The sequence below is a fragment of the Lepidochelys kempii genome, chromosome 2, assembly GCF_965140265.1.
Source record: "Lepidochelys kempii isolate rLepKem1 chromosome 2, rLepKem1.hap2, whole genome shotgun sequence".
NCBI lineage: Eukaryota > Metazoa > Chordata > Testudines > Cheloniidae > Lepidochelys > Lepidochelys kempii.
Window position 1 is genome coordinate 7,875,142 of NC_133257.1, and position 27,414 is coordinate 7,902,555.

A 27,414-nucleotide genomic window follows, 5' to 3' on the forward strand; every position below is an offset into this window, starting at 1 on the left:
TAATATGAGTTTCAACACGATGCTTATAATGGAGCCTCGACTCGTTTTATTCCAAGTACTATAATGCATAAACATTTCTAAAGCTTCTCAGCTATGCACGAATGTACCCTATAGAAGAGAAAAATAAACATAATTTGATGCTAAACTGCCAACTGAACATGGCATGAGAGATTTCTGAACCACTATCTAGTCATTTGTAAGCCTCCTACCAATAGTTAGCCATTTTTTTCCATATATAAAAGCCATCCATTTGTGTACTGGTCTTCCTTAATGATTCTTAAAATCAGCACTGAAAGAAGCACAGAGTCTTCCTATCCTGAAGGTGTATGACTATAAACAGCTTCTGTGGCTAATACCAGTTTTTAGTAGCGGCATTATTGCTCCTTTGTTATATTTACCGCATTGGAAAGGCTCAGGATCTCAGAAGTAATATGGAGCTTAAAGGAAAAGACTGCAGGGGTTTGCTGCAATATTTAGAATGTAAGCTCCTTGGGGCAGGGAGCCAGCTTTTTGGGGGTGGGTGGGTGGTGCCTAGCACAATGGAGCCCTGATTCCACACTGGGTGCTACCTAGATCCAAAAAAAAAAAAAAAAATAACAAAACCCTAAATGGCTACAAAAGTACTGGCTGAATCAGCACTTGACCTATCTGCCTCTGCAGCTGGAGGAGAGGAACACCCCCAGGATTCCTGCTAGGGGATGACAGAAAGAGGTAATGCCTCCTCAAAACACTGATCTCACAGAAGTCTCTCTGGCCAGAACTTTCAATGCTTGGCAGTGAAGGGGTGAGGTTAGGGGATTTTAGACAATCATGCTGATCCTGGTTATATTACCTCACCTGCTTCTGCCCTTACTCCACACTGTGGAACGCCCCATCCAAGTGATTCAGCCAGGAGCTCCGGAGAACCGGACCACTGTGGAGCTAGAAGGTAGTCATGAGACTGCATGAGACATTGGTCTTGTTCCTCTGATACAGGTGTAATTCCATTGGTTTCAACGGAGTTGCCTGATTTACCCCAGAGATCAGAATCAGGGCCATAGCCCCAAACACTTTATTAAAACCCAAAGCTCTCCAAGGTTCTTTTCTTTGACTAGTTTTGGCATTTTTAAAAGTAAAAACAAACCAACAATCAAGGTTTTTCTGGTCAGATGTGTTATTTATAGCCACACCTTCCATGCTGCTCACTGTTCCCTACTGAATGATTTCCTTTCTTCAAGTTGGCACCATTATATTACTGGAGGCAGGTGTTCGACTTGCAGGCCCACAATGAACAGGATTAGTGCTTGGTCCTTTTTTGAAGATCAGTGCTCTGTCTGCATTTCTTCATTCCTCTGCTACCTCTGTAATTTCCCATGGGTTTTGGGATCATAACTGTGACTGCTTCAGTAAATTTGTTTGCTATTTCCCTTAATATCCTAGTGTGTATCTCATCCAGCCTGGCTGATTGGTATATGTTCATATTTCCCATCTTGTCCTTTACTAATAGCTATATTGATTAATTATTTGTATTGCAGTAATGTCTAGAGGCCAGGACCCCATTGTGCCAGACAGTGTACAAACACAGAACAAAAGGGTGGGCCCTGCCCTGACAAGCTGCCACTCTACAGTATATTTATAAGGGGTCTCCTAGTTCTCTACATGGATCTCCTTTAAAATCCATAGGCAAAGAGAAAAACCACCACCATTCCACTATCACGGCCATTTTTAAGTCATCAGTTTCATACCTTTCTCCATTTACCAATGAACCCTGCTTTCTCTCTTCTCCTCACTGTATTTATAAATCCTGACTTACTCTCTTTAAGCCTGTGACTATTACTTGGCCATTCTGCTATCTTGCTGCCCATGCTTTATGTCTGAAAGTATTCACTGATTGTGCTCTCATTTAGTTCTCTTGCATTTCCCTTTACAGCACTGGTACTGCTTGAACCTCAGATCTTGGAATAGTCCATGCAAAATCCTACTGGCCTCTTCTTTTCCTTTGCAGCCTCCTTTTTCAGAGGAAGCCCCAGTGCAGATCCCCATATCTATCGTGTCTTCTAGCATTCTCCAGATGCCCTCCGCACTTCCTATACAACCACACTGGAAATCACTCCTCTCCCCACCTATTCAAATGGGAGCTGTATTTTCTTTGGGTCTGACCCAGAGCCACTGAAGTCAATGGCAAGATCCACATTGACACTGAGCTTTGGATCAAGGTCACCTTGGGGGAAGATTTTCAGAAGTGCTTATGGGGGGTTAGAATCAGAGATTCTGGTGACTTTCAATAAGATGTGTGCTCCTAAATCCCTTAGGTGCACAGCTGGTTGGGAAATGATTGTTTTGTCACCACCTAGCCCCATATAACATTTTCAATGAAGGTCAAACATTTGTGGGGGGGGGGGTTGTTATTTTTTAAATTGTACATGCTCCTTCCCACAAGAATATCAGTTTTGTCAAAAAGCCAGGCTCCAACAAAATTATATAGATGGAAAAATTGACCAACTCTTTTTAGGTGCTTTAGAAAAAACTCTTCCTTCAGATGATAAAGATGGCAGGTTCCTATCCAATAGTTGATCATTCTTTTTCATTGGCATACTACAATAATTTTGCTGCAATTTTTCCTCTTTTCTCCTAACTAGATGGAGTGATGAGAAGAACTTTTGCCTTCCACTGCAACTTTTCTTTAAGCCAAGGTTGTATAAACGCTTTCACACATGGGCAAGTATCTTTTAGGCTAGACAGCATGCTTCAATTATCTCAATGTATCTTACTTTTCAAAATACACTTGGTTGCTCCTTTTGATTTACTGGCACCCTCTGATAATTAGTCCTCTTTCTTTCCCCTTGCTGGCTTTGTTTGATAAGGGTTTTACTAGAGCTTCGGCATATGTAATTTAGAAATCCCACTTGTAATGCAGTACGTCTCTTTCTCTGCGCTCTGTCCCAGGCTTGGAGCAGAACAAAAGTCTAATTGCCACTGTTTACAAATTGTTCTGCTTGGGAGGAGTTGTGGCTGCATTTGATAAGTTAAGATGTAAGCGATGAGAAGATAATGACTAATTCATTCTTGGAGCCATCTAAGACTTCAAACAAAAGACCAAGTTCATTTGGAAGGTTCATAAATTATGTCAAATCAAATGTAAAGAACTTTAAAATAGGTTGGGGCTGTGGGCAGGTAATGATTTACAAGCTGGTTTTGATCAATCAAAAATTACCAGAGAAGTGAGAAATGGGCTTTACATGAAGCTAAGGCCCATTCTTATTAATAAGTCCTGCTACCACAAAAAGAGCTCCAAGGCCCAGGTCAGGACCAACTCCGGATTGTGTGAACCTGAATGACAACATGGTTCCTGACCCCAAAAACCCTGTGGTATGGTTGATTCATTATTTGTACTATGGCAGCACTGAGGGCCTCAACCAAGATAGATGTGCTTGGGGCTGTACAAACACAAGTGTAATTCTTCCACCAGTTGTCAATGGCGGTCACAAGGACTGGATTCAATAGCTATGGCTCCCTCTTAAAATGAGATTACATCTAGCTCAAATGTCTGAGATCACTAATTAGCTTCCCTGACTGCCCTTAACGAGCAATACTGCCCTACTCACATACGCTGCGTCTGCATAAGAAACAGGAAAACTTTACTAGGGGGTGGAAAGGGAACACAAGATCAACTTGGGAAAACACAGCAGCTATTTATCTATCTTTCTTCCAGGCAATGTTAATAATAGTCCATTAACTTGGTCCCTCACCCATAGGCATAAACATCCACTAGCAAATATCCCTTCTCTTTCACCACTCCCACCCTGAAAACCCCCACTCACAGTTTGTTATCAGCAGGTAGTACAGTCCTAGAGTCCTGAGATGCAGTCACATAGACCTGTCTCTTCAGAAATACAAAGCAAAATCCTGAGCAAAGTCCTTGCCTCCTTGGCCTTCAATTCCCCTTCCCAACCAATTCTGAATATGTGTTCGGTTATGGTGACTTCTAAAATGTAACTCAAGGAATTCTGGGTAGAAAACTTATGCAAATGATGCCCTACTTCCACCTTTTCACCAATAAATTGTGGCAGAGAGCATTTCTCTGGATTTCTCCCTCTGGAGCATTTCTTTATCTGGAGTTGTGGGGTATCTTATGCAGATGTGGAAGCTGAGGCCATTCTTCCCCCTCTATTCACCAGCATATGGGAGCAGAGAACTTCTTGCGCCCTAGTGCTTCAGGGCACATGGTTTACATTGTCATGAGGAGAGGTTCATTCCCTGTACAGGCCACCACTTGTCACACTGCACCCTGGATGTGTTGCTAGCAGCTGGGATCAAACCTAGAACATCTGGATCTTAATACATGAGCCTTCACTGTTTGAGCTAAAAGACCCACCTGTTTTCCAAGGTTGTAGTAGATGCAACCACCTTTCAGTGGCCTAGCCATAACCAGTCACTGACTGAGCACTGCACTGACTGGGGGTGGGTTACATAAGAGACACTCCAGATCTAAATAAATGAGGCAGACAAAAGAAGCATTTAAAGGGGAACTGAGGTACACAGAGAGATGAAATTCAGTGGGATTTAGGTGCCTCAGTCCTTTATGCCCTTCTGAAAAATCCCACTCTAGCTGATTTATTCAAGATCACCCAGGGAGCCTGTGGGTTCTCTAGTCCCCATCCAGAGCCTTCAGGATGTTTATTTTACAGCTCAGCTCTGAGGACTTTAGATTCTAAAACGTATTTCCAGGAAGCAAGGGAGAGGCAAGTTCTGAGCAGAGTGTGGGGAGGAATAAGAAGTCTCGCCTGATCTTGAGCCTTGTCCCAAACAAAGGCGAGATTCTGCAAACATTAGCATGTCTGAATGCTCTTCTCTCAAAGGTTTGCCTGAGTGTGTAATTGCTACCACTCAAGCTTAGCTGGAGAGATATGGCATGCTAGTTGTAGTCATACATACTAAAATATTAGGGGTTAGTGTCTTCTCTTTACGTCCTGACAGCCTTATCCTTAGAGCCAATTAACTGCTTCTTCTCAGAATGTAGCCTGCTGAAGGCAGGGAATTCAGCAATAGCTGACTCCTTCATTGTAGCTCTCACATAAACTGAGAAGTCAAGCAACTGTTTCTATCTTGAGGCCTTTGGGGAGCATTATTGACTATGGAATAAATGCTTTCCTTAGCCCCTGGTAACAGGATCAAAGGGTGACAGCATAAGCACAATAAGGGAAGTGCGGTTGTGTGGTTAGAGCAAAAGGACTGGGTCAGGGTCAGCTAGAGTTGTCATCGTCTGGGGCACATTTACTCAGTCTTACTTCTCTGTTTCTATCTGCACCTGAGCAAAGTCACACATTTGGCCCTAGACACACTGCATTTTCCTTTCCTTGAGGGAGGCAGTATTGCCTAGTGGTTGGACTGGGACTTGTGCTAAGATTTTCCAGCATGGGTACCTAAAGTTACACACCTAGATAATCCATATTTAGGCAAGTGGCCTAGGTTTCACGGGTGCTGAGCACCCACTTTCCTCATTGACTTCAACAGGCTTACACCAGGGATGAATGTATGTCACTGAATCCTAAGCTGGACTCCTTTGCATTGTATGTCAAGACCTAACATTGTGGGTCTAAGCGTTCTTTAAGAGCAGATTACTATATTAACACTTTTAAAACTTGCTTCTCTGTGGGGATGACTGGTGCTAATATGGTTCAGTTGGGTATTCATCCCACATTTAATGCTTTGTTTGATCTAACTACTTTATTAACTAATAGCACTGGTATCTAGGCAATTCTTCAAAATAAAAGAATACAATTCATCTTGAATGCACAGGCCTCGATTTCTGCATTTGAAGTGGAAGTGTGATCTTGTAGATAAAGCAATGGCCTATGACTAGCAAGGCCTGGGTTCTACTCCTGCTCTGATGATGGGGTAGGGTGACCAGATAGCAACTGTGAAAAAACGGGACGGGTATGGGGGGGTAATAGGTGCATATATAAGAAAAAGTCCCAAAAAACAGGACTGTCCCTATAAAAATGGGACATCTGGTCACCCTACACTGGGGTGATCTTGGGCAAGTCTAACCACTCAGTGCCTCAGTCTCCCCATCTGTAAAATGACAGGTCATCCTTTGTAAATCACTTTGAGATCTACCGATGAGACATACTAAAAGAGCTAGATCTTAGACTAGATGACCCTTGTGGTCCCTTCTAACCCTATGATTATTATTTAGGGTCTCTCCAAAAATTCCCGCTTCCCCTAACTTGTTGACTTGGCCTATGTTTTTAAAAGTTCTAATACTTTTAACATACACAAAACCATTAACTTTGTGCAGTTGGGAGGGAGGCAGGGTTAGGAGAACAAAGTCAGGGTTGATGCAGTTGAGCTGTCAGCTAGACTAAGAACCAGACATCTGTTTGCTCAGAGAGTAAATATTCCTGCAGTCATCCATTATGGTACAGGTATATACCTGGGGCAATCCTGAGTCGTTGGGTGTCTCTCTAATTTATCAACATCCTTCTTGAATTGTTGACACCAGAACTGGACATGGTATTCCAGCATAGCATTCCAGGTTGCACCAGTACCAAAAAGAGATTAAATACATTCTACAAATACATTAGAAGCCAGAGGAAGACCAAGGACAGGGTAGGCCTGTTACTCAATGTCGGGGCGGGGGGGGGGAGAACAATAACAGAAAATGTGGGAATGGCAGAAGTGCTAAATTACATTTTTGTTTCAGTTTTCACCAAAAAAGGTTAATAGCGACTGGATGTCTAACAGTGAATGTCAGTGAAAATGAGGTAGGATCAGAGGCTAAAATAGGGAAAGAACAAGTTCAAAATTACTTAGATGAGTTAGATGTCTTCAAGTCACCAGGGCTTAATTAAATACATACTAGAATACTCAAGGAGCTAACTGAGGAAGTATCTGAGCTTTTAGTGATTACCTCTGAAAAGTCACGGAAGACAGGAGAGATTCCAGAGGACTGGAAAAGTGCAAATATAGTGCCCACCTACAAATAGGGAAAGGAGGACAACCCAGGGAAATACAGACCTGTCAGCTTAACTTCAGAAACTAGAAAGATAATGGAGCAAATAATTAATCAATTTGTAGACACCTAGAAGATAATAAGGTGATAAGTATAAATCAACATGCATTTGTCAAGAACAAATCATGTCAAACCAACCTAATGGCTTTCTTTAACATAGTAACAAGCCTTCTGGATTCTGCGTGTGGGGAAGGAAAGTGATAGATGTGGTATATCTCAACTTTATAAGGCTTTTGATACTGTCTTGCGTGACCTTCTCATAAACAAACTAGGGAAATACAACCTAGATGGAACTACTATAAGGTGGGTGCATAACTGTTTGGAAAACTGTTCCCAAAAAGAAGTTATCACTGGTTCATAGTCAAGATGAGAGCATATCAAATGGGGTCCCACAGTAATCAGTTCTGAGTCTGGTTCTGTTCAATATATTCAGCAGTGATTTAGACAATGGCATAGAGAGTACACTGATAAAGTTTGCAGATGATACCAAGCTGGGAGGAGTTGCAAGTGGTTTGGAGGATAGGATTAAAATTCAAAATGACCTGGACAAAGTGGAGAAATGGTCTGAAGTAAACAGGACAAAATTAAATAAGGACAAATGCAAAGTACTGTACTTGGGAAGTAACAGTTAGTTGCACCCATACAAAAAGGGGAAATGACTGCCTAGGAAGGAGTACTGCAGAAAGGGATCTGGGGGGTTATAGTGGATCACAACCTAAATATGAGTCAGTGTAACACTGTTGCAAAAGAAAAAAAAAGCAAACATCTTTCTGGAATGTATTAGCAGGAGTATTGTAAGCAAGGTACAAGTAGTAATTCTTCCTCTCTACTCCATGCTGATTAGGCCTCAAATGGAATAGTGTGTCCAGTTCTGGATGCCACATTTCAGGAAAGATGTGGACAAATTGGAGAAAGTCCAGAGAAGAGCAAGAAAAATGATGAAAGGTCTAGAAAACATGACCTATGAGGGAAGATTGAAAAAACTGGGTTTGTTTAGTCTGGAGAAGAGAAGATAGAGAGAGGACATAACAGTTTTCATGTACATAAAAGGTTGTTACAAGGAGGAGGGAGAAAAATTGTTTCTTAACTTCTGAGGATAGGACAAGATGCAATGGGCTTTAAATGCAGCAAGGGCAGTTTAGGTTGGACATTAGGAAAAACTTCTTAACTCTCAGAGTGGTTAAGCACTGGAATAAATTGTCGAGGGAGGCTGTGGAATCTCCATCGTTGGAGATTTTTAAGAGCAAGTTGGACAAACACCCATCAGGGATGGTCTAGATAATACTTAGTCCTGCCATGAGTGCAGGGGACTGAACTATGTCCCTTCCAGTTCTATGATTCTACGATCCTTGCTAGTTGGCTTCAGAAACCTGTCCATCTTAGAATTTCATCTTGGTGCCTTGATTCCAGGAAGGCAGCACACCATCCTGTTGCCCATCTGTCCCTTGTAGAATATCCTTTTGAGTCTTCTGAATATTGAATCTTCAACAAGGAATGTTTGTTGGAGAACTCTTTGTAGGCAAACTTGATTTTCTAACAGCGTGGGCTGAGTTGCCACCCACCTCTGTCCTGTGCTCTCTCGGTTCCCTTGGAGTCTTGGACCTGCTAGATCTTGAGTGGTATCTTCTAGCTTCCATGTTGAGGACCTGATATCAATTTGAAACTTCTAGCTGTGTGGAAGTCCTGCTGCTTCTCTGCTTTCTGGTGGCCACAGTCTGCCTCTCCTTATCTGTCTCCAGGCATGCACAAACACCACCAAACCCAGGAGAGAACAGCGGCTGCATTTGAGCACAGGCAGAATCAAGCATTTTTATCAAGAAAGTGTATTTACCAAGAAATGCGGCTACTTGGCTGGTGATCATGTAGTTGCCCAAAGCTTTGGTGGGGTGATAAGATTGTCAATGATGGACATAAACTGTATATCCAGGTTGATCACCTTAAGGACCTAGCTAGAGAGGATCGGAGTGTTTTTAGTGAGGGCAACTTGAAAGTTTGAGTGAGTGCTTGACTGGTTGGCTGAAAAGGGCAGGAGTTGGGAGTGTTTTGTTTCAGGTGAGCCTGGCTGTTTAAGAAAGCTGGCGCGCCGCGAACCAGCTGAGCGGCGGGGAACCAGCTGAGCAGCAAACAGCAGGAGTTTGCCTGGGAGTTTGCCTGGAGTGAGCCCACTGAGGCTTACACCCTAATGACTTCTCTGAGTAATTACTGCATCTCCTGAGGAAGCTCGTAGTTGGAAGGTAATATGGATGGGGAGTGTTCAACTGTTGTGACCTGCACTGGATATGCTATGTTTGTCTTTCTTCCAGAGGACAGAAGCAACTTTGTGTGTACAAAGTGCAAGCTGGTCTCCATATTGGAAGAAAAGGTTCAAGGTCTGGAGCAACAGGCATCGACCCTGCGTTGCATAAGAGAAACTGAAAATTTCCTGGACAGAGGTCAGGATATGCTTCTATGGGCACAAGGTTCTGAAGATTCAGAGCAGGCTGCGCAGCACGGACAGGAGGATGGTGAAGAAATCTGGCAACATGTGACCTCCAGAAGAAGAAGGGGGAACATCCATGTACCAGCAACGCGGACACAGGTAAGTAACCGTTTTCATGTTCTCTCCACAGGTACCATAGCGGGGAATGGCCCAGATGATACCTCTGGGGGAAGGGAGCAGAAGGAGACTCCACCAGTTGGAAGGCATGAGATGCCCTGTCCTAAGGTTGGGGGTTCCACGACCACCACTTCCAAGAGAAGGAGGCGGGTGGTGGTGGTCGGGGACTCTCTCCTCAGGGGGACTGAGTCATCTATCTGCCGCCCCAACCAGGAAAACCAAGAAGTCTGCTGCTTGCCAGGAGCTAAGATTCGCGATGTGATGGAGAGACTGCCGAGACTCATCAAGCCCTCGGATCGCTACCCCTTCCTGCTTCTCCACGTGGGCACCAATGATACTGCCAAGAATTGGCTTGAGCAGATCACTGCGGACTACGTGGCTCTGGGAAGGAGGATAAAGGAGTATGAGGCGCAAGTGGTGTTCTCGTCCATCCTCCCCGTGGAGGGAAAAGGCCGGGGTAGGGATCGTTGAATCATGGAAGTCAATAAATGGCTATGCAGGTGGTATCGGAGAGAAGGCTTTGGATTCTTCGACCATGGGATGGTGTTCCAAGAAGGAGGAGTGCTAGGCAGAGACGGGCTCCACTTAACGAAGAGAGGGAAGAGCATCTTCGCGAGCAGGCTGGCTAACCTAGTGAGGAGGGCTTTAAACTAGGTTCACCGGGGGAAGGAGACCAAAGCCCTGAGGTAAGTGCGGAAGTGGCATACCGGGAGGAAGCATGAGCAGGAGCGTGTGAGAGGGGAGGGCTCCTGCCTCATAATGAGAACAAGGGGCGATCAGCGGGTTCTCTCAAGTGCCTATATACAAATGCACAAAGCCTGGGAAACAAGCAGGGAGAACTGGAGGTCCTGGCAAAGTCAGGGAATTATGATGCGATTGGAATAATGGAGACTTGGTGGGATAACTTGCATGACTGGAGTACTTTCATGGATGGGTATAAACTGTTCAGGAAGGACAGGGAGGCCAGAAAAGGAGGGGGAGTTGCACTGTATGTAAGGGAGCAATATGACTGCTCAGAGGTCAAGTACGAAACTGCAGAAAAACCTGAGAGTCTCTGAATTAAGTTTAGAAGCCTGAGCAACAAGGGTGATGTTGTGGTGGGAGTCTGCTATAGACCACCGGACCAGGGGGATGAGGTGGACGAGGCTTTCTTCCGGCAAGTCACAGAAGCTACTAGATCTCATGCCCTGGTTCTCATGGGAGACTTCAATCATCCTGATATCTGCTGGGAGAGCAATACAGCGGTGCACAGACTATCCAGGAAGTTTTTGGAAACTGTATGGGACAATTTCCTGGTGCAAGTGCTGGAGGAACCAACTAGGGGCGGAGCTCTTCTTGACCTGCTGCTCACAAACCGGGAAGAATTAGTAGGGGAAGCAAAAGTGGATGGGAACCTGGGAGGCAGTGACCATGAGATGGTCGAGTTCAGGATCCTGACACAAGGAAGAAAGGAAAGCAGCAGAATACGGACCCTGGACTTCAGAAAAGCAGACTTCGACTCCCTCAGGGAACTGATGGGCAAGATCCCCTGGGAGAACAACATGAGGGGGAAAGGAGTCCAGGAGAGCTGGCTGTATTTTAAAGAATCCTTATTGAGGTTACAGGGACAAACCATCCCAATGTGTAGAAAGAATAGTAAATATGGCAGGTGACCAGCTTGGCTTAACAGTGAAATCCTTGCTGATCTTAAACACAAAAAAGAGGCTTACAAGAAGTGGAAGTTTGGACAAATGACCAGGGATGAGTATTTAAATATTGCTCGGGCATGCAGGAGTGAAATCAGGAAGGCCAAATCACACCTGGAGTTGCAGCTAGCGAGGGATGTTAAGAGTAACAAGAAGGGTTTCTTCAGGTATGTTGGCAATAAGAAGAAAGCCAAGGAAAGTGTGGGCCCCTTACTAAATGAGGGAGGCAACCTAGTGACAGAGGATGTGGAAAAAGCTAATGTACTCAATGCTTTTTTTGCCTCTGTCTTCACGAACAAGGTCAGCTCCCAGACTACTGCACTGAGGCAGCACAGCATGGGGAGCAGGTGGCCAGCCCTCTGTGAAGGAAGAAGTGGTTTGGGACTATTTAGAAAAACTGGACGTGCACAAGTCCATGGGGCCAGATGCATTGCATCCAAGAGTGCTAAAGGAGTTGGTGGATGTGACTGCAGAGCCATTGGCGATTATCTTTGAAAACTCATGGCGATTGGTGGAAGTCCTGGAAGATTGGAAAAAGGCTAATGTAGTGCCCATCTTTAAAAAAGGGAAGGAGGATGATCCTGGGAACTACAGGCCGGTCAGCCTCACCTCTGTCCCTGGAAAAATCATGGAGCATATCCTCAAGAAATCAATTCTGAAGAACTTAGAGGAGAGGAAAGTGATCAGGAACAGTCAGCATGGATTCACCAAGGGAAGGTCATACCTGACTAATCTAATTGCCTTCTATGATGAGATAACTGGTTCTGTGGATGAAGGGAAAGCAGTGGACGTGTTATTCCTCGACTTTAGCAAAGCTTTTGACACGGTCTCCCACAGTATTCTTGTCAGCAAGTTAAAGAAGTATGGGCTGGATGGATGCACTACAAGGTGGGTAGAAAGTTGGCTAGATTGTCGGGTTCAACGGGTAGTGATCAATGGCTCCATGTCTAGTTGGCAGCCGGTATCTAGCAGAGTGCCCCAAGGGTTGTTCCTGGGGCCGGTTTTATTCAATATCTTCATTAATGATCTGGAGGATGGTGTGGATTGCACCCTCAGCAAGTTTGCGGATGACACTAAACTGGAAGGAGTGGTAGATACGCTGGAGGGTAGGGATAAGATACAGAGTGACCTAGACAAATTGGAGGATTGGGCCAAAAGGAATCTGATGAGGTTCAACAAGGACAAGTGCAGAGTCCTGCACTTAGGTCGGAAAAATCCAATGCACCGCTACAGACTAGGGACTGAATGGCTAGGCAGCAGTTCTGCAGAGAAGGACCTAGGGGTGACAGTGGACAAGAAGCTGCATATGAGTCAGTGTGCCCTTGTTGCCAAGAAGGCAAATGGCATTTTGGGGTGTATAAGTAGGGACATTGCCAGCAGATAGAGGGATGTGATCGTTCCCCTGTATTTGACATTGGTGAGGCCTCATCTGGAGTGCTGTGTGCAGTTTTGGGCCCCACACTACAAGAAGGATGTGGAGAAATTGCAGAGTCCAGCGGAGGGCAACAAAAATGATTAGGGGACTGGAACACATGAGTTATGAGGAGAGGCTGAGGGAACTGGGATTGTTTAGTCTATGGAAGAGAAGAATGAGGTGGGATTTGATAGCTGCTTTTAACTACCTGAAAGGTGGATCCAAAAAGAGGATGGATCTAGACTATTCTCAGTGATAGCAGATGACAGGACAAGGAGTAATGGTCTCAAGTTGCAGTGGGGGAGGTTTAGGTTGCAAATTAGGAAAAACTTTTTCGCTAAGAGGGTGGTGAAACACTGGAATGCGTTACCTAGGGAGGTGGTGGAATCCTCTTCCTTAGAAGTTTAAGGTCAGGCTTGACAAAGCCCTGGCTGGGATGATTTATTTGGGATTGGTCCTGCTTCGAGCAGGGGGTTGGACTAGATGGCCTCCAGAGGTCCCTTCCAACTCTGTTATTCTATGATTCTATGATCAAGGGATTGCACAATCTTCAAGGAGACTGCATGTTGAGGACGATAAAGATGAAGAGTCAAAATGAATGGAGGCGGCTCTGTAGACCTTTATTCATCTCCCCCATTGTGCAGGAGCTTAAGGACCAGGAACAGTCTGGCCCCAGTAATTGAGCCCATGTGTATTTCAAGAGATTAGCCTCAGATCAGGTAGGCCAGATGTAAGGAATCTCTAGAGGGAAGCACATATGCCATTCTCATAGCCAAAAGCCGATGTCCATACGGGTGGATTTAAAATTAAACAACTTCAGAGTCTGTGTCCACAATTTCGGCCTTGGATGGCTACTTGATAGAAAGCATTTAGGAGAAAGGGGGGGCACTGAAGAAAGCAGGGAATTAAAATGCTTACAGGGATAGCACTGCACGAGGAGAAAAGATTCAGAGAATGCAGTGCACACAACCTGGGAAAAAGTGAGAGGCTACAGGGGAACGTGATTCTGGAACTGCACAGAAGGACCCTACAGAGGTGCAAGAGAGACCATGCTACTAATGACAGACAAGAAATGATAGACTTAAATGGAATGAAATGTGTAGCTGCTGATGGTATCTTTGAGAAACAGCATGAAAATAAGTCTAGGTGAAAGCCAGCAAGACTTGGAGGCTGCCGCAGGCCCTTGTTAGCGTAATTGCCATGCCTATGTGTGAGAGCAAACATAAGCTGCTCTCTCAAAGGCTTCCCCAGATGAATTTGAGAGAGAGAGAGAGAGAGACTTAACACAAATGGCAAGAGATGTCATTACAACAAGCATTTGTCAGGAGCAACAGATGCACCCAGCGCCACTCATGGCTGGAAGACTTCCAAGGTAGAATGGCATGAAGAGCGATTTACTGAGCACCAGTGTGCTCAGAGTTATATGGGACATCAGAGGGAAAACGCCGTGTTTGGCCTACAATCTGAATTAGAATAGGTCAGATACAGGCCAACATGTTCTAATGTGGGTGTTATAGTTAGGGTTTTATCCATATTTACCACTCGCTAAACAAGACTGGCCTGATTTTCCAACTGTCTGCGTACCTGCAACTGTCACGGATACATCAGCATTTGCTGGAGTCTCGGCCCCTCTGGGTTTAGGAGCCTGACTTTAAGACATCCAGATTTGAAAATGTTCGGCATCTGCCTACAGGTGCCGAAACAAACACTTAATGGGAGCTATGGGTTCGTAACATCATGTTTTATTTAGGTGCAAGTGTTTAGACACTCGAGTGGGAACACTTGGAAACTGGACATATGGATGGACTTACGTAGGTCCAGGTCTGAAAGGGTGAGGTTTTTTTACTCATTTTTTAAAAATTGTGTAGAGGCCCCAATCAAAACTGGAGCCTCATTGTGCCAGGTAGGTGCTGTACAAACACACAGAAAGAGGCAGTCTCTGCTCTAAATAGCTCAAAGTCTAAACAGACAAGGTGGACAAAGGCACAGAGAGCTGAAGTGACTCGGCCAAAGATACATAGCATGGCCATAGTAGCATCACAAATAGAATCTAGATGGCCTGACCCCCACAGGGCCCTGCTCTGTCCATTAGACCTCACTGCCTCTCAGTGGTGGATCAATATTATTAGACTGCAAAGAAGAGATGGGTTCTGAGGAAACTGAGGTACAGAGCAACTGTTGATAGGAGACCTGGCTTCCAGTCCCTGCTCTCCTGACTCCCAGGCTCACAAGCCAGCCACTGGACAGCACCTGCTCTGCAGAGCTTTTGGTCAAAATAGACCAACTGTGAGAAACAGGAGTTAAAGTGATTTTCCTAAGGTCACATAAGGCAGTGGCAAAGCCAGGATTAGATTACAGGTTTTCTGAGTTCCATTCTGCTGCCTGCTCACTGGATCAAGCTGCCTTTCTAGAAGAACAGAGAGACAAGGTGGGTAAGGTAATATCTCTCTCACCAACAAAAGTTGATCCAATAAAAGATATTACCATACTCACCTTGTCTTTTGAGTATTCTGGGATCAACTTGTGACGGGTTCAGTCTCAGAGATCCCCTTGGGACCACCATCTGATGTGCTGAAATTACCTCTGAGCCTGTTTTTCCTGCCAGCTTGGGACTCCAGAACCCTGCCTTGTTGAGCCAGACATGCTAGCCTGCTGCAACACAGACCCAGGGTCTGGGCCACACCCGCAAAGCTGCAGACTTAACCGAAAACAGCTCAGAAGGTTACCTGTCTCCAGCACCCAGACACCCAGTTCCCAACGGGATCCAAACCCCAAATAAATCCATTTTACTCTGTATAAAGCTTATACAGGGTAAACTCATAAATTGTCTACCCTCTATAGCACTGACAGAGATGCACAGCTGTTTGCTCCCCCAGAGATTAATCACTTACTCTGGTTTTATTAATAAACAAAAGTGATTTTATTAAGTATAAAAAGTAGGATTAAAGTGGTTTCAAGTAATAGCCAGAACAAAAGTCACAAAGCAAAACAAAAAACATGCAAATCTAAGCCTAATACATTAAGAAACTGATTACTGGTGTTAGGATATAGATATTCAGGTAAAGGCCTATACTCTAAGAATTTAAGTGTATTCTTATCACTTAGCTAATTTTTGAGGTATAAAAGAAAATCAAAATCACTGTCTGCTGGTGTAAGGTCCTTCTCTTACTGTGACAGTCTGAGGCCCAGTTCTTAGGCCAAGATCTTTGGCTAAGCAGTAGAGGCAGCCATAAGCTGGGAAGCGACCGGTCACATCCTTACATTCCAAACTAGTCACATTGAAAGAAGGTGCTATTGGACTGTTAGGAATACAATCCCATCCTAATAATGCTTACCACCTCCAGAGAAAGGGAAGTGCCTAGAAAATGTAAAAGGAAACTTAGTTTGATAGCATCCTGTCTGGCAAGAACTCACTTATCAATAGCTGGGATATGAAATCCTCATTTCTGTGTTGTTCTATCATTGTAGTCCCCATTTCCCTATTGTTTGTCTGTATAATCTCTGTCTGGTTCTGGGATTGTTTCCGTCTGCTGTATAATTAATTTTGCTGGGTGTAAACTAATTAAGGTGGTAGGATACAATTGGTTAAATCATCATGTTACAATATGTTAGAATTGGTCAGTTAAATTTCAGTAAAATGATTGGTTAAGGTATAGCTAAGCAGAACTCAAGTTTTACGTTATAGTCTGCAGTCAATCAGGAAGTAACAGGGAATGGGGGTGGGGAATTGGAATCATGTTTTGCTAAGGAGGGGAATGGGAACAGGGACACAGGTGTAAGGCTCTGTGGTGTCAGAGCTGGGAAGGGAGACACTAAGGAAGGAAACTGGAATCATGCTTGCTGGAAGTTCACCCCAATAAACATTGAATTGTTTGCACCTTTGGACTTCGGGTATTGTTGCTCTCTGGTCATGCAAGAAGGACCAGGGAAGTAAGCAGGTGAAGGAATAAGCCCCTAACAACAGGTAATCTCACCTTTAAAGATGTTCCAATAAGCTTCTTTCACAGACTAGACTCCTTCCTAGTCCGGGCCCAATCCTTTCCCCTTTTACCGTCTTTGTTAGATTCACCAGACATCTCAGGTGGTAAGCAGGGGGTTTCTCATAAGTGGCAGCCTCTTTTGTCCCGCTCCACCCCCTTTTATAGCTTTGGCACAAGGTGGGAATCTTGTCTGTGCTTGTCCCCACCGCCGCTTCATCAATGGAAAAAGTACAAGGATTAAGATGCATTCCAGTTTCATGTGACATGGTCGCATGTCACTGTAAGACCCCTAGTCTCCATTCTTCCTGGGTTGGCACACATGTACACAGGAAGGCTTGCAGGTAAACAATTTACAACCAATTGTCCTAGTCAATGGGAGCCTAAACCAAGATTCTAAACCACCATTAATGGCCCACACTTTGCATAATTACAATAGGACCTCAGAGTTATACTTCATATTTCTAGCTTCAGATACAAGAATGATACATGCATAGAAATAGGAGGAATATATTCAGTAAGTTAGAACCTTTGTTATGACACCTTACAAGAGACCTTTTGCATAAAGCATATTCCAGTTACATCATATTCACACTCAAACATATTTCCATAAAACATATGGAGTGCAATGTCACACAACTCCATTGCATTTCTAGAACAAAGCATTTTCCAGGCAGGCCCAACTTGCTGAAATGGGGCACACAAATGATCATTGCCACCAATGGGCTTATGGGGAGGGAAAAAGAGACAGGGAGAAACTCTTAATGGAATTTTCCCACTGCAGTTTGACTTGCCGCATTTATCCAGTGACCACAGTAAATCATGAGAACAGTGGTTTATTTGCTTAACATTGAATGACTTATGTGGCATGTCAGCGGAGCACCCAGGAGAATAAAGTGCACCAGAAACGACTCTCTAATTACTCTTTTCAGATGAAGTAATGATCTTTAATGTGCGGTGGATCTCATTAATTAACTCTCTAACTTTAATGAACTCTTTGCCTAATTCACCTGCCATAATGTATTATCACAAATCTCAACTTAACAGAGACTTCTGATTTTGAGGAAGGGGGAAAAAACATCAGGGTATGCAGACATCTTTCCCCCACCCCTTATTTATGCGTCTTTCTGTCGCAAATCTGGAAGGAAGGCAAAGAGGTGGGTATAGTAGCTTGGGTGGGTAGGAACATTTCCTATCCATGTCTGTGATACTAAACCCAAGCCATTAACTTTCCACTTCTGGGAGGTATCCCTAGGAGAGCTGTTTAAGAGTTAACACAAGGCTCACCCATTAATAGTTGGGTTTTCATTCCTCCAGCACTCTCTGCTGGTTCATCTTAACATAAGAACGGCCCTACTGGGTCAGACCATGGTCTGTTTTGCCCAGTATCTTGCCTTCCAACAGTGGCCTGTACCAGAGCTTCAGGGGGAGTGTACAGAACGGGCAATTCTGGAGTGATTCACCCAGTCTTCCACTCACATGGCAGTCAGAAAATTAGGGTTGCCCTGAGCATGGGGTTGCATCCCTGACCATCTTGGCTAATAGTCATTGATGGAAGTATCCTCCCTAAACTTATCCAGTTCTTTCTTAAAGCCAGGTATCCTTTTGGCCATCACAACCCCACATTAGCTGTGCACTGAGTGAAAAAGTACTCCCTTTTGTTTGTTTTAAACCTGTGGCCTATTGATTTCATCAGGTGACCGCTGGCTTTTGTATTGTGTGAGAAGTTTAAAGAACACTTCTCTATTCACTTTTTTAATGGAATTCATGATTGTATAAAGATCTGTCATATCCGCTCATTAGTCATCTCTTTTCTAAAGCTGATGAAGCAATCTTTTAGTCTCTCCTTGGATGGAAGCCATTCCACACCCCAGTCATTTTTGTTGCCCTTCTCTGATCTCTTCAAGTTCCCCTATATCCTTTCTGAGATGGGGTGACCAGAAAGGGATGCAGTATTCTAGGTGTGGGTTCAGTATGGATTTATATAGTGTCATTAAGCTATTTTCTGTCTTATTATCTTTGCATTCCTCTGATTTCCCAGTCAAAACACTGTGTTGAAACCGCATTCCTTGCCGCCAGATGATGTAAGGAGAATGCTGTGACAGGGTTTGATGGTCTGGCTGGAGAACCACATGGTTGGCAGTCAGTGTTCCACGAATAAAAGACACAGAAAGGAGTTTGGGCTCTTGGTGGGGCCTAGCAGAAGTATGTACATGAAACGAAGCTCTCTGCTGACTAGTATAGAGCTTAAAACTGTATGTGGCCAACTGTTCCTGGGACCTATAAACAACATAAACTGAACATTCTTCCTAAATACTAAATAATTCATAGCCAGATAAATGTTTTATACCGAGGTGGCCCAAACAAATTCCTCCATGGTGGAGGAAACCACTGCACACTCCAATGGTGTCTGGGAGGAGAGAGACTCCCCAGGGGATGTGATAGATGACCTGTCGCTTGTGTTCTTGGCCAGAGCAGCTCAGTGTGCAATGCAGGGACCGACCCCACCCAGGCTCCCAGTGTGATGTGATAGTTGACCTAAGCAGCCTTTTCCATCTTCTGCTTCTAAGACATACATACAAGATGCTCTTTCGTGTGACTTGTATCAAATCCACGTGCTGCAAAACACACACATTCCTGCAGAGCTTGCCCTGGAGTCTGCTCCTTCAGCTCCCAAAAAACCCCCAACACAAGCCTCTACCACTTGAGCTAAAACAAGATTTCATAGCTAACAGTAACAGTAGGTCCTATATTATAGACCCAGCCACTTGGAGACACTACTTATTCACTCACACAAGGCCGGTTCACTTCAGATTGACCTCAGCACTTCTGCTAGGAGTTGCCTTGATTCTGAAGTCTGTTTGATCTGTGACTATATTGAACATATACTTTTTTTTAAGTGAGACTCTTTCCAACCCAGGGCCTATGCAGGGAGGCCTGCTTCATGCAGCCCTGTTCTGCTGTATCTCTCTCCTACTTCACTGTTAACTGCAAGAAGAAGTTCTCAACCTCTGCAGGTTTCAGAGTGGTAGCTGTGTTAGTCTGTAACAGCAAAAACAATGAGTCTCCTCTAAGGTGCCACAAGGACTAACAAATTTATTTGGCCATAAGCTTTCGTGGGCTAAAATCCACTTCATCAGATGTATCATGGGCTAGAACCCACTTCATTAGATGATACATCTGATGAAGTGGGTTCTAGCCCATGAAAGCTTATGCCCAAATAAATTTGTTAGTCTCTAAGGTGCCACAAGGACTCCCTGTTGTTTCAACCTCTGCAGTCACCTATCTGAATTCCATAGTCTGAGGCTCATTCCAGCACCCCGTTGCCCCCTCCAGTCACTCAATGTATGATGATATATTTACCTGCAATTATATGATTGAGCCACTATACATCACTGTGCACCATACAGCATTGTAGACTGTGTGCTTGGACCCTGGTAACCAAGGGAGACAAAGCTAGAAGTCAAGCTGCGTGGAAGCCTGTTTGTAATTGTGGTTGCAGTGGTTTTATTGAAGAAATGCCTCCTGTCCAGGACACTCTCTGATTCCATATATCATAGCATGATGTACCCTTCCACATACAAATGCTTACACCTTGTCTAGCTCACCCATTTGTGTCACCCCATATCCCACCCAGCTCTGACAATGCAATAAATGCCTGACACACAGGACTGAAGTTAAACTTTATTTCCTGGCCCTATTACAGATACTTGGTCAAACTGCTCCCAGTGGGAAAAAAAACTCTTCACTTGTCTTCCTGGCACTAAGGGGCATTTGGGCTTGTTAATCCCTGGAGCCCACCAAGAGTCAGGTAGCACATGGGGTAGAGGAACCAGCACAGATAGTCAGAGGCCTGGGCTATGCTGCTGTGTTGCAGGAATATGTAGCACTGATTCAGTGCATCCCCCACTGCAGCTTCCACTGCCAGGGCCCCTCTTAGAATCATAGAATATCAGGGTTGGAAGGGACCTCAGAAGGTCATCTAGTCCAACCCCCTGCTCAAAGCAGGACCAATTCCCAGTTAAATCATCACAGCCAGGGCTTTGTCAAGCCTGACCTTAAAAACCTCTAAGGAAGGAGATTCTACCACCTCCCTAGGTAACGCATTCCAGTGTTTCACCACCCTCCTAGTGAAAAAGTTTTTCCTAATATCCAATCTAAACCTTCCCCACTGCAACTTGAGACCATTACTCCTCGTTCTGTCATCTGCTACCATTGAGAACAGTCTAGAGCCATCCTCTTTGGGACCCCCTTTCAGGTAGTTGAAAGCAGCTATCAAATCCCCCCTCATTCTTCTCTTCTGCAGGCTAAACAATCCCAGCTCCCTCAGCCTCTCCTCATAAGTCATGTGTTCCAGTCCCCTAATCATTTTTGTTGCCCTTCGCTGGACTCTCTCCAATTTATCCACATCCTTCTTGAAGTGTGGGGCCCAAAACTGGACACAGTACTCCAGATGAGGCCTCACCAATGTCGAATAGAGGGGAACGATCACGTCCCTCGATCTGCTCGCTATGCCCCTACTTATGCATCCCAAAATGCCATTGGCCTTCTTGGCAACAAGGGCACACTGCTGACTCATATCCAGCTTCTCATCCACTGTCACCCCTAGGTCCTTTTCCGCAGAACTGCTGCCTAGCCATTCGGTCCCTAGTCTGTAGCTGTGCATTGGGTTCTTCCGTCCTAAGTGCAGGACTCTGCACTTATTCTTATTGAACCTCATCAGATTTCTTTTGGCCCAATCCTCCAATTTGTCTAGGTCTTTCTGTATCCTATCCCTCCCCTCCAGCGTATCTACCACTCCTCCCAGTTTAGTATCATCCGCAAATTTGCTGAGAGTGCAATCCACACCGTCCTCCAGATCGTTTATGAAGATATTGAACAAAACCGGCCCCAGGACCGACCCTTGTGCATGAGAGCTGAACACCATGAGTAGCTCTGGATTTGCAAAACTAACTTGGGTCTTGTTGTATCTGGCCAGGGGAGAAGTATTTGGATAAATCATTCTGGTTTTGCACCCTCTCTATTTTCTATCAACTGTGGTTGTCACGAACGCACCAAAATCGTGATCAGGGAGGCTGCCTCAGTGAGCAGACAATTACCGTTCATTTCTTTAGCCGAAGTATAAGTTGTCCAGAGGAACTCTGTTAAACAATGGAACAACAAATACAGAGTTAGACTTGCTACTCCAAGCTTAACTCCCCCTTAGGAGCTGCAGCAGTCTCAGAGCAGAAGGTGAACTTGCACAGCCAAGTTTCTGCAATACTTGCTGTCCTTGAGTTAACCTACCAGAGTAGGTTGCCTAGGAATTTCCTTGTTCTTGCTAATTAAGTGAGGCTCCTTAACATGGCTTCTGTCACCATCCCACGTACTACACCAAGCCAACCTACAATGGCCATATGGATTCCACAGATTCAGTTGGGGAAGAGGCAGGCATCTTAACCAAGTGTAACCCACAACTTCTGGTTATGGTGTTTTGTCCCATATAGTGGCAACGAGACAACTTAGAGATTAATGAGTCTGCTGCAGCCTTAGCTGACAGGCAGTTGGCTTTTAGGTCATGTGATAGAGGCTCATGCACCAAGCTCCAGAGGTCCCTGGTTCAATCCTGCCCTCCAAAGACTGGGGTCTGTCGGTATTACAAGTTGGGGCTCATCCAGGATTTCAACTGGGAAGTCTGAGGCTTGGGACATGTTTCCTCAGCTAGGGAAAAATGTAACCCACATACCTTCCAAGAGTGGTGTTCTGTCTCATGTAATGGCACCGAGACCACTTAGAGAGAGATAAAATGAGTCTGCTCTACAGCCTTACCTAACAGCCAGTTGGCTTTTGAATCATGCATTAAGCTCCAGAGGTCCCTGGTTTGATTCTGCCCGCTGCCGACCAGGATTTCTCAGTGTTACACAAGGAAGCCCCAATATAGCGGCACCAAAAAGTGTATAGCTTTGATTTGACGGTGTATTATTGACAATAAATTTTTTAAGAACTTCCCTCATGGACCTGAACCCTGAGCTTTAAACCACCATACTTTTCCACTTCTGGATCCTATACCCAGTTCTCTTCAATCCCACTATGACGACACGCTCCACTCACCGCTAGCATGGTGCCTGTTCCTGGTCACTGTGGGGAATAGCTCGCCGGGTTGACGCCCCTTCCTGCAGTTACACTGTCACTCCATCTCCCTCCCCGGTCTTCAGCCCATCTCGTGCTCCATGAGCTTCTGCTGCCTCTTAAGTTCAGAGGATAGGTCCACCAATGGCTATTAGCCAGGATGGGCAGGGATGGTGTTCCTAGCCTCTGTTTGCCAGAAGCTGGGAATGGGCAACAGGGGATGGATCATTTGATGATTACCTGTTCTCTTCATTCCCTCTGAAGCACCTGGCATTGGCCACTGTCAGAAGACCAGGTACTGGCTAGATGAACCATTCGTCTGACTCAGTGTAGGTGTTTTTATGTTCTCTTCATGACTCAGCTCTCCAGCCAGGTCACTATATAACTTTTCCCCTTTTAAGGTACCAAAGGTCCTTCAACAATTCTGGATCGTCTTCCTATTCACAGCCTCAGGGCCACTCCCTCAGGGGTTGGCAGGGGAACCTGGGGCCACCCTCTGCTCCAGGTTCCAGCCCAGGGACCCTTTAGCCATCAGTCCAGGTCTGTTCCCTCTTAGACCTTATTGCCTTTCTCTGAGCCCATTCCTACCATCTGGCACTTCCCCCTGGGGTTTGCCAGCCTCCTAACTCGCCCCTTGCAGAGAACAAACGGTGGGTGATCTGCCTCTGCAGCTTCCAAACACTCCTCCCTGGCAGTGACTGCAGACTTTCCCAGCAGCCCCTTTCTGCTGCCAATTTCCTGTCTTTACAGCCCCAACCAGCTCATTCCTTCTCAGCTGGGCTCCCTCCTGAAGTGAAGGGATTGCTTGGCTGCCTGATTCCTCTCAGCTGTGGCCTGTTGGGTTAATTATCCCCCTTCTCAATCTGCTTTAACCCTTTTAGGGCAAGTGCGGGGTAAACACCCCATCACATCCACCCTGCAGCATTGCCTTCTGTCTTAGCCCTTGCACTGCCCCCCACTCTTCCAGCTTTGCCATTACAATGCAATCCAGACTGGCATCACTGTCTCAGATGTCAGTCCTTGTTATGTTTCTAGGATGCCTGAAGGTGTGATGCGAGGTGTTTGGCACCTCCGTTTGGATTCACAGCACAACTAGGGATCCTGGATCCTGCACTCCGCCCCCCCCCCTCCAGAGCTGTCAGTGCACCTCAGTCCAGCCCTGCCCCCAACACTGCTCATCCCTCATAGCCCCCACCCCCAGCTCTGTCAGCAAACCATAATCCTGACCAACAAGCTCCCCTGCTATGGCAGTCATGGCCGCCTCACACAGTTTCACCTCAATCCAAACCAACAATTCCTGTGATGACGTCTACTCATCTGTAACTGAGAGTGGTGCCAGATGGAAGTGTAGATCTGAACAGATCTCCATCAGGCAGTGGCAGGAGACCAGATGACTCATTTTCACTTCTGGCCTAAACCAAGATTCAGTGAGGTTACAGTCTAGGGTCTGAGGGTGGGACTGGGACTTGGGGCTCGGAGATTTGAATCCCATCCCTCATACTGACTTGCTTCGCTTCAATAAGCAAAGTCCATAAATCCAACCCTTTGGGAACACTACACTTCTCATATGCCCCCCTGTGGTTGCAGAGTCGGCTGCCTGCCTCTTATTAAATGCTAATACCTGCTTTCTCTTTGTACCCACATTAAAGTAGCTGGTGTGATGTCACCAACAATAGCTGTGCATAGAATTATTTGCCTTGGAAGGTTCCTCCAGTGGGCCATCAAGTCCTTCCCCATGGCATTATAAGCATATTGATTCTATTCTCTCTAACACAGATATATGGGGGTCTCATCTGGAATGACTCCAGTGGTAGCAATTCCACAACCTCCCATAGCAGCTTCTTCCACTGTTAGACTGTTTGCAATTATAATGTTTCTCTTGAGGTGTTGCTCAGACCTTCCAAGCTGCAGCAGCTTCAGCTTGTCACGCAACATCTTGTTCCACTCTAGTTGAGTGATGAGAATAATTGATCCCTGACCTTTGCATACCATCCCTTTAAGCAACTACCATGATTCCCTTCTGGCCTCTTCTCACCAGTCTAGACATGAACAGTTCAATCAAACTCTTGCTATCATAAATCTTACAGGATGTTGCAGACTTTCATCATTATTTTGTTTCTGTCCTCTGAACTCTCTTAAAAGAACAGCTGATGCCCAACACTGAATGCACTCATCTAGCTGAAGCCTAGATATTGCTGTGTAGACTCAAAGTATATTGACCAGCAAGCTTTTCCCAACCTGATGGCCACAATTAATTTTGCTGGATATTTTTGGGGTGAAGGTGGGATGGCAGAGGAGAGCCTCATGTTGTTTTCATCAGATTTTCGTGGTGATAGGCTTAAGCTAAACAGATTGAGCTCTGAGTCTCCTTATCAAAAAGGAGATCAAGAGGTGACTTGATTACGATGTACAAGTACCTTCACAGGGAAAATATACTGGGTACTAAAGGGCTCTTTAATCTAGCAGAGAAAGGTATAACAAGACCCAACAGCTGGAAGTTAAAACCAGAGAAACACAAATTACAAATAAGGCACAAATGTCTAACAGTGAGGATGACTAATCTTTGGAACAAACTAGCAAGGGATTCTCCATCTCTTGAGACTTTCAACTAAAGACTGAATGCCTGAGTCAAACATAAGTTATAGGAATAAGTGGATAACATTCTATGGTCTGCCAAACGATCAGTGGGGCCATTGGATGACCAAGGTGCTAAAGGAGGGTTCATGGAAGATAAGGCCACTGCAGAGAAGCTAAATGAATTCTCTGCATTGGTCTTCACTGCAGAGGATGAGGGAGATTCCCATGCCTGAGCCATTCTTTTTAGGTGACAAATCTGAGGGACTGTCCCAGACTCAGGTTTCGATAGAGGAAGTTTTGGAACACATTAATAAAATAAACAGTAATGAGTCACCAGGACCTGATAGGATTCACTGAAGGGTTCTGAAGAAACTCAAATTTGAAATTGCAGAACTACTAATTGTGGTGTGTAGCTTACCACTTAAATCAGCCTCTGTACTGGGTGACTGGAGAATAGCTAATGTAATGCCAATTTTTTAATAAGGCTCCAGAGGTGATCCTGGCAATTACAGGGTGATAAGCCTAACTACAGTACCAGGAAAATTGTCTGAAACTATAGTAAAAAGCAGAATTATCAGACACACAGATGAACATGATTTATTGGGGAAGAGTCAACACAGCTTTTGTAAAGGGAAATCATGTTTCACCAATCTATTAGAATTCTTTGAGGGGATCAAAGATGTAGACAAGGGGGTGATCCAGTGGGTATAGTGTACTTGGACTTTCAGAAAGCCTTTCACAAGGATCTTAAACACAGTAAATAGTCATGGGATAAGAGGGAGGTCCTCTCATGCATCAGTAACTGGTTAAAAGATAGGAAACAAAGGGTAGGAATAAATGGTCAGTTTTCACAATGGAAAGAGGTAAATAGTGGGGTCCCCCAAGGATCTGTACTGGGACCAGTGTTGTTCAACATATTCGTAAATGATCTGGAAAAAGTGAGGTGGCAAATTTTGCCGTGATACAAAATTATTCTAGATAGTTAAGGCCAAAGCAGATTGCGAAGAGTTACTATGTGATATCACAATGATGAATGACTGGGCAACAAAATGGCAGATGAAATTCAATGTTGACGAAGGAAAACAATCCCCACTATACATTTAAAATGATGGGGTCTAAATTAGCTGTTAGGGATGAGGAAGAGTTTATGAGGGGCTCCTCCCACCCTTTCCAGAAAGCACAACCCATATCAGAAACCTGCTGCCCCAAGCCTTTTTCTTTTCCCCAGTGTCTGGCCATGGTCCCCTTTGCTGGCTACTTTCCCATTCTTCCTCCTTGGGACTCCATGGAGAAACTCACATCAGGTCCTTTCCAGTCTCTTCTAAGCTCCAGGCAGCTCTTTTTATATCTTGCCTTCTATCCCCCCAAGGTGGCTGTGCTGTAGCGTCTAATCATCTGGTCACCTGACCCCTCTGGGACTGCAACTCCCTTAAGGCCAGGCACTCTGGGAGATGAGCACCTGGAAATGGACTGAACTAACCCAAGCCTGCCCTAAAGGGAAAATACACTCCTGAGTGGTAGAATTTCATGCTATGTATAATTATGAGGCCTGACTCTGAAAGTTGGGCATAAGCATTTGCACATGGAAAGATGTGTCTACAGTTTGTTGGACACAATTATTATTGTGTGAGCAAAGCTAGTCAATGTGCTTACAAATGGTTACTTGCATTTCTAACTGGCTTTTTGCACATACCCAGTTTGCAACTGGAAAAGCAGTCTGTATGCACAAAAGTTTGCCAGGCCATAGCAAATACATTTTCCCCTGCATAACTGTATGAACACAGTTCAGAAAACCAGACTCAATGCCTAGAGCAACAGGTGAATTCACCATAAGAGACAGCTACCAAAACCCTATATTTAAGTTTATCTAGACTCAGAGAAAGTGTGGCTCTTATTAATGCAACTGTATTTGCAGACAGTCTTGTTATAGTTATAGAAGAACAGAAGGAATATAGATTATTCATCCCACGGGAAGGAATAATACTCTTGAGATGAAGAAAGCATCTGTAGTCAGGAGATTTTTTTTTTAAACTAGGTTAGATACACTCTGGAAAAATGAGAAT